At 36.8% G+C, this 8,682-nt stretch overlaps 1 pseudogene; it reads left to right on the top strand.

Annotated features, from left to right (window-relative positions):
• Positions 1 to 823: 823 nt before the first annotated feature.
• LOC118625858 lies at positions 824 to 1,512 on the top strand (annotated as a pseudogene).
• Positions 1,513 to 8,682: the final 7,170 nt, after the last annotated feature.

The following is an 8,682-nucleotide window of genomic DNA, read 5'->3' as shown; positions in this document are numbered from 1 at the left end:
CTTCCATTCACTCCATTCACTCCGCCGCCATTTTTCCCTCTTCGAAAAAACAAATCTTAATAATTTGATAGCAACTGTATCACGAGCTGCTCTCTGCTCCAAGATCTAAATGGCAGTTTAACGTGAGTTCACGAGCAATTTAGCAGTTGAAAAAACTAAGAAATTACAGTTCACTGCCTGATAGAAATTAATGATTTTGAACTACATTAAAGATTTAAAATACAACTGATGTAATACAATTATAACTTTTGAATAAAATTTATGTATTTTAATTTTAAAAAATTTAAATTGATTTTAGAGAGAGGGAGATAGAAACATCAATGAGAGAGAACTTTGATTAGCTACCTCCTGCATGCCCCCCACTGGGGATTTGGCCCACAACCTGGGCATATGCCCTGACCAGGAATCGAACCAGCAACCTCTTGGTGCATGGGCCGATGCTCAACCACTGAGCCAAATCAGCCTGGCTATTCATGTATTTTAAAAGCTTGTATCCTTTGATGGTAATCTGCAATGTAGGCCTTGGTCAAATATTAATTTCAAGACTGAACCATTGATTTGGTCATTATGTACTCTATGAATGTGACTCAGCCATACACCACGTGAAGACATGGCAATCACCGGTGTGGGCAGTGGAGCGCCCAGAGAGGCCAGCCCAGGTGACACTAGTGGGGTTCCACTAGAGGGGCAGGGGAGTCATCTGCAGTGGCTACACCCAATGCCTGCCCACCGTGTCCATCTGCATTGTGCTGTCTGACCACACCCTGGGAGGCCAGGCCGGGAGCACTGCCACTACCCACCAGGGCCCAGCTATCAGCAGAAGATGGTGGGTCATTTGGCAAACAGTGAAGGAAATACTAGACGTATAGATATAGTAGAAAATTGTTTTGGAGCAGCTGGTCAAATCTTAACAATGCCCGGAGGGGCTCTTATTGGAGGAGTATTGACTAAGAAAAAGGCCCAAAGCAAGGCAGTTTTTCTTTCTTAATGATATTCTTGTATATGCCAATATCGTCATCCAGAAGATGGAAAATGTCACTATTGGTTCTATCAAAGATGAGGAAGACTTGAGGAATGGGTGGTTTCTCAAAACACCAACTAAATCATTTGCAGTTTATGCTGCCACTGAGAAATCAGAATGGATGAATCACAGAAATAAATGTGTTCCTAATTTACTCTCTAAAAGTGGGAAGACAGCAGCAATGAACATGCTGCTGTTTGGGATCCTGACTCAGACAGTTGTAGGTACGTGTTGTCAGAAAGCAGGATCCACACCTGTCACTCGTCATCGCCATTGCTGAAAAGTGGTTTTGTCTCTGTGGGCCCTGCTCTGACAAGAGTTCTTCCCAGCCAGTCTTCTAAGCCCGGTGGATTTGTGACTTCTGCTATGATCTACTTTGTTTTGGGGACATGGCCACATGCCAGCCTAGTAGGTTGGACCCTTACACTCAGTCAGTGAAGTCGCCTTTAAGTGATACATCTGATGATGACAAAGATGATAGCAGTGACTAAGGACACATTTTGAAATATTTAATTGTTTGCGACTATCTGAGAAGTCAGCTCTGGGGGGGGGGGGGATGTTAAATTCTGAGCGCTCTAATTTTTCCCTAGCCATAAATTTGCCTGAGAAACTTTTAACCTGTGTGCCTCAATATATTCTATAGAACATAGGTCCTTTTGTCATGTCCCTCAGTCCCATCACTGCCAACACCCCACTACTCCCCTCGACTCCCCACTCTTCTTCCGGGATAGTCTATTGCATATACAGCAGACATTTTTGCTTTCTTATTCTTGTTTAATTTTAGATTGTTTTCTTGGAAATTTGGGAAAGGGTGTTTATTTAACAGCTCGTGTACTACATTGTTCTTTATTATGTTTTGTTTTATGGAAAAACTAGAAGCAAAGAATGATGGGAATACAAGTATAATACGGTTGGTTAATATTAGCTTTTTTCTAACCATTCTATCTAATAGTTAAGACACCAGTAACAAAAATACATGATTTGGAAATACTTTGGCTTTTTCATATACCAAGTGGTGTCTTATCATAAGAGCACTGTTACATGAAATAAACCTCTACCTTCTTACTTTTTAGTTTGTTTTAAAAATACACTGGTGTTCTTTGAGGTGATAAAATGAGTGCTTAGGAATTGGTATAATTAGAAAACTTGTCATCTGACAGCTATAAATAACTACACTTGGAGGTTCTTCATTTGATGTAAATTTTTCCATAAAATAGTTATGATTATATTTTTGTTTTATAGGTACCAAATTATAATGGTCAAATCTAAATTTTAAATTAATAGGTCATTCTTAGGAATTTGGTTTGAAATGTATCCAATGCAGAATTATACTGCATTAGTTTCTATTTTTAGTAAGACATTTGTAGGTATAAATTCATTTGCTTTAACATTATTTCTAGAGTGAAAAATCTTATAAAATCCTTGCTGACAGAGCACAGATCTACTTAGGCTAAGATTTGGAAGAAATATGTAAGAATGGTCAAGACAGACCAATTAAGTTTGACTAGACTTCTATGGAAGTAATGTCTATTTCACTGTGAAGCTATTTTGAATTGACAAAGTGTTATATTTTATGAAGCTTTATAAAGTCCCAAACAATATTTCTACTTTTATAAACAACTGTATGTTTAATCTGTTTCTGAAATAAATTATTTTGCAATGTATGGAACTAGAGTAGCAACTGATCTTTCTAAATTGTGAGGTTGGGTCAGTCTAGATGCTCTTGAGAAGTGGTTTTCTCTCTGCTCAGAGGCAGCTATTAGGTTGACAGTATATTTATCACACACAACATAATGCATTTTGCACTATTCTCTCCACTTGTATGCTGTAAATAACTAGTCTTTCAAATATGAAAAAAATCAATCTAAAGATTGTTTTAAATCTTAAATTCTTTTGTTTTTAAACCTTTCGGTCTGGATGGTATGAGAAGTTTGATTCAATAACTTGTGATGGAGGATGCTTTGGTTTGGTTAAGGCACTACCATCACTGTTAAATTGTGAAAGCACTTGAGATATGTAGATCTCCCTGTAGAAAACGTGAAAGGCACAGTAAGTTTGTTTTAATATCAAATGGGCCTTTGGTTCCAAGCAATACATCATATAATCAACATATCTGAAAAGGACCATGAAACCCGAGAAGCGCTAATGGAGACTTACTGATACATAGAAACCAAGGGGAAATGTTCTACATTTGCATAGTCAACCTCTTGGTGTTTGTTTTTGTTTTTACAATAAAAAATACTTTAGCCTTGGCCGGTTTGGTTCAGCAGTTAGAGCATCGACCCGCAGACCGAAGAGTCATGGGTTCAGTTCCGATCAAAGGCACATACGTGGGTTGAGGTTCAGTCCCGGTCCTGGTTGGGGTCCTGCAAGAAACAACCAATCGATGGGTCTCTTTCACATCAATGTCTCTCTCTCTCTCCCCATCTCCCACTCTATCTGAAGATAAATGAAAAAATATCCTCGGGTGAGGATTAATATATCTATATATCTACATCTATATACTTTACAACTTAACAAAAAAAGAGAGACACATGGCAATCACCATGGTTGTATATTCAGTACAAGCCCATCTCTAGGTCACCCATTTCCCAGGATTGTGGACCTCATGTAAGAAGAGGCTGACGAGAACCCTCCTGCACCAAGAACTTGCCCATCGTCTCACCCCTGAAATTGAGGAAGCTATAAGCAAGGGTCAAAGTGAGTGCACTTCATCAGAAATGAGAAATGGCCATCTATGGCTAGGTTCCTGGTTTTAGATTGCTAATTTATCCTATTTTGTTATTTTCTGATCAGAATGACAGGCTGAAAACTTTTCTTGGAAATGAAACATTCCAGAGTCAGGCATGCTTGACCTCAAATGTTAATGACAGGAATGTGTATGGAAAGTGTGGTTCATACAAGAATTAAAGTTTAAATACACTTAATGCAACTTTCCACTCTGAAAATAACACCAAAGTAGTCAATAAATATTAATTTTCCTGTCAATTCAATAGGACCAAATAACTCAAGCAATTTTTTTTTTCTTTTTACTAAAGATTAAAGCTTTTAAAATTTAAAATTCTTTCCCCAAAAACATGTCATGGCAATCTTTAGAATTTTGAGGACATATTGTCCGTTTGGAAATTCAGGCCTAGGCCATCAAGTAGAACGATGGTGCATGCTCACTCGCTGCCTGATGGAACGTGGGCTTGGGTTAGAAGGCCTGATGATGTACAATAGACTGACCTCAGATTAATGCCACAGCATATCAGTAAATTCAGTTAATTTCCTTCTTTATAACTGACCTACCTTAGACTGAATTTGTGAACTCTGAATTTATAAGCAAAGAACAAAGAAAGAAGACAAGCAGACCAGAAAAAGAAGAGCTAGCTCACTGAATGAGGCTCATGTTCCGTGTGAAACACTAATTGGTATACTCCTTTTTCATGTGTGTACATGCCAAGTTTGTTCTTGCCTTCTGGGCCTTTAATGTTCACTGTTCACTCTGCCCATTCCTGGTTCCTTCTCATCCGTTACGTATCAGCCCAAATGCTTCTTTTATAGAAGGCTTCGCTGGTGACAATTTCCATAGGGTCCCAAGTGACTCTCCCTCACTCTCCAGCTCATCATCCTGTGTATTTCCCTGTCATTATCAGTTCGCTTCTCTGCTCTCTACCATCATTATAATGCAAACTCAACTGTAAAGGGAGAACTTCTCTACTTTGCTCACCATTCTATCCAGGCATCTTGAAATAGTTGCTGATGACTGAATAGAAAAGCAGTAGAAAATGATTAGGAGAGTGCCAATTACCAACAAGAGGATCCAGACTGGGAAGTCACGGGAAGCATGTGTGCCAAGTTCCATGATTACCTCTGGAAAAGGCAGGGAAGATTAAGAGATAAGTTGGACCAAAAAAAAAGGGGGTGGGGGGATTAAGAGTTTAAAGGAAAAGGAAGCTCTCTTTTAATTCTGAGGCACTGTTTACAACTTAAACTAAATTTATCTCACCCAGCTGATACTTGCTCAACTGCATCAGATTCTCAGGACTATCACCACAGCACTCTGCCAAGTATAACCCACAAAGCCAGGCTCTTACTTTTTCCTGGACTCAAGCTTCTCTCACCTGTAAGTTCCCAGCAGTCTTTTTCCCTGAATAAATACCAGAGCCCCAGCCCTATGACACTGAACTTTGGAAAATTATCCATCCTTTTGGGGTTATAAATTGGCAACATTAGCAAAACACAATAATCAAATGATTAAAATATAACTTAAACAGCACAAACTTCATTCTAAGCTCCTGGAAGGCAGGGGTAAGATTTTACACATCTTTTTGTTCCTAACAGTACAACGCATGCTCCAAATTGACTGACTAGAGAACACTCTGTGACCAGAGATCCTGCAATAGCTCAAATCCATAAAAGTAAGGATTATCTTTTTTTTTTTTTTTTTTTTTTTTTTTTTTATCCTCACCCGAGGACATTTTTCCATTTTTTGTTCAGGTAGAGTGGGAGGGAGAGAGAGGAACAGAGAGAGAGAGAGAAACATCGATGTGAAAGGGACACATCGAGTGGCTGCCACCCGCACAACCGACCAGGGCCGGGGACAAACTGCAACCGAGGTACGTGCCCTTAGCGGGAACCGAACCCGGGTCTCTCAGGACCGCAGGCCGACGCTCTAACTGCTGAGCCAAACCGGCCAGGGCAGGATTATCTTAAAGAAAGATAAAATGAATTTCCTCCCAAGGAACTGTCTTATTACATTTAAAATAATATATGATGTAGAATTCTATTTCCTCTGTATGTTTAATAACAAAAAAGCTATTTTACCTAGATTCCAAAGCATTTTGTAAAGTGGGAACACTTTCAATAAAATGAAGGCTAGGGTGGAATGAATGATAGTAACTTAACATTAGCAAGCACTTTAAAATATAAAAAGCTTTTACAAATTAGCTTTGGAAGATATAATTTAATTGAAAAACAAAGTTCGGCATTAATTATATAAATTTAGGAGGAAAGTGCTGATTTTTTTAGTCTTTTTTTTTCTTTTTTGAAAATTACGTATATCAGGCTACTAATATAAATGGCAAGGAAAGTCTTACAACTTTCTGCCTTAATTGTTTTTATTAGAGAACATAAAGTTGTCAAAAAATAACATTTCTGAGAAATGTTAAAATTGGTATACAGTCTTCTACATATGGTATATCTACACACAAAAACAGCATTTTCTGAATTAGATTTATCATTTATAATATACTTATTTGACAATATAAATTTAGACTAAAGGAATTAGAATCTTGGTGTAATTTCAATCTATTCTAAAGTTCACATATTTAGCCCTGGCTGGTTTTGCTCAGTGGTTAGTGTCGACCCATGGACCAATGAGTCACGGGTTCAATTCCGGTCAAGGGCACATACCTCAGTTGAGGTTTGTCCCCTGCCCTGGTTGGGTTGTGCGGGAGGCAACCAATCGATGTGGCTCTATCAATGTTTATTTTTAAAAAAATTTCTTTATTAATTTATTTTAGAGAGAGGAAGGCAAAGGGAGAGAAACACTGATGAGAGAGAACATCAATTAGCCGCCTCCTGCATGCCCCCCACTGGGGATTTGGCCCACAACCTGGGCATGTGCCTTGACTGGGAATCGAGTTGGTGACCTCTTGGTGCCTGGGCTGATGCTCAGCCACTGAGGCACACGGCCTGGGCTCGTCAATGTTTCTCTCTGTCTCTCTCTTCTTCCCCCCCACTCTATCTGATGATAAGGAGAAAAATATCTTCAGGTGAGGAATAAAAAAAAAAATTAAGTCCACATATTTACATTGAACATCTTTTCATTCTTTAACAAGTATATATTCTTTTTATATCAATACTATCCTTAATGTGGATTTGGAAATAAACGTCCTCCACCTCTAAAAGTCCATTAAAATTCAGTTATCAAAGTAGTTGTATTGTAACAGTAATTACATTAGTATATTTTAAAAGTCATATCACTATGCAAGTTTTATTAATATTTAAAAAGAAAATCTTTAAAACACTCCAACTGAAAATAATAAAAGGAATAAAATAATTTCATTAAAGAAATAAAACCACCAAAAACCTATGAACTATACATATTTATGTAATTATTTATAAATATAAAAATAAAACTACAAAATAGATCTATAAAAGTCTATTCTACCTTCCTAATAAGCAAAGATACACAAATTAAAACAAGATTCGTGTTTCACTCTTGGAGGAGACAAAGATGCATTGGCGACAGTGGAGGGACTAATACACACACAACTGCAGAAGTAAAACTGATTAATCTTATTGGAGGGAAATCCAGTAATATGTACCAAAGTTTAAAATGTATATAATCTTCTACTAAGTAATCTTATCTTTTGAGAAATTATGCTAAGAAGATAATAGAACAAGTTCATCAAGACATAGATACAAGATATTTATAATAATGAAAAACAAGAAAACGGCCTAAATGGTCAACCAAATAAAATTGTTAAATTTCACTTATGTGGAGGCATTACAATAAACATATCACAAACCTTTTTCTACTACTGAGTGTAACAAGCAGATTATATTCAAAGTACATGGTATGATCACATAATGGTAGAGAACATAAACAGTATGTTCTAGTGTAAGTTTAGAAGAAAATAACAAAAGTTAAGACAAGATATTTAAAATAGTTGTCAATTTTACTTTAATTTTCTTTTAGGTAGAATGCCTCTCTGTAAAGAATAAATAGTACACCAGCAGTCTGTCAGTCAGTCAGTTTGGTACTTGGGGAAAATACTGGGACTAGACAAACTTCACATGACTATCTTTTCTTGGCCTGAACAAGGATAAATAATGTCATATGTACATCGATATGCCTTTCCACACACTACCCCAATCAAAGCACACATACTCAAATATCTACTTTACTCTGAGGATATCATTATCGACAAATTACCACACCAGGATTCTAATATTTCAAAAACAAACAGCATTTAACCTTAGTTTCAACTTAATCAGGCTATTTTAAGTCTAAAATTACTCTATTTAAATATTCCTTCTCTTTTAAAAATCCTCTTCCTCACAGAAGTACTGATAAATTTTAAAGATAGGGACAACTATTCCCTGCTTTAAATACAGAGTGGAGAAATCATATACAAAATAGCATTCTAATCTTGTGGCATCTCCATTTGATTTCACTCTATCTGAACAACAAAAAAGATTATAACTGAGGTCAAAGCAGCTTTCTCTTATCTTAACACAAATTACCACTGTATACATAACAAGCTGTGAACAAGAAAAGCTCTGTATGATACCAGATACAAACCTGCTGAGAAACAGTATTTACAGCCAATCAAAGAGCAAAATGTCTGGTTAGTTTTTAAACTGAATGAGCTGCTCTACCATCCATGTCAACCACCAAGCAACAGACCCTTCATGTTGTCCACATTCATTACTAATCTAGTTCTCATTTTCACTAGTTCCATGATCATTCCATCTTTTCCCCCATTTTTTCAAGTAACTCTGTCCATCTATCTGGTCACAGATATTGATGTCACACAAGTTTACTTTTAGTTCTCAATTTTTAAAATGTTCTATAATTTTATTTTCTAATTTTAATATTTTTTCCAGTGGAATGTTTTTTTAAACATTTAAACAAACCTTATTAAATAGCTGACCTAGAATCAAATGCT

The sequence above is a fragment of the Molossus molossus genome, unplaced genomic scaffold (genome assembly GCF_014108415.1).
Source record: "Molossus molossus isolate mMolMol1 unplaced genomic scaffold, mMolMol1.p scaffold_m16_p_11, whole genome shotgun sequence".
NCBI classification, from domain to species: Eukaryota; Metazoa; Chordata; class Mammalia; order Chiroptera; family Molossidae; genus Molossus; species Molossus molossus.
The sequence above is the reverse complement of the archived record's forward strand: the minus strand, read 5'-3'. Positions and strand labels throughout refer to the sequence as shown.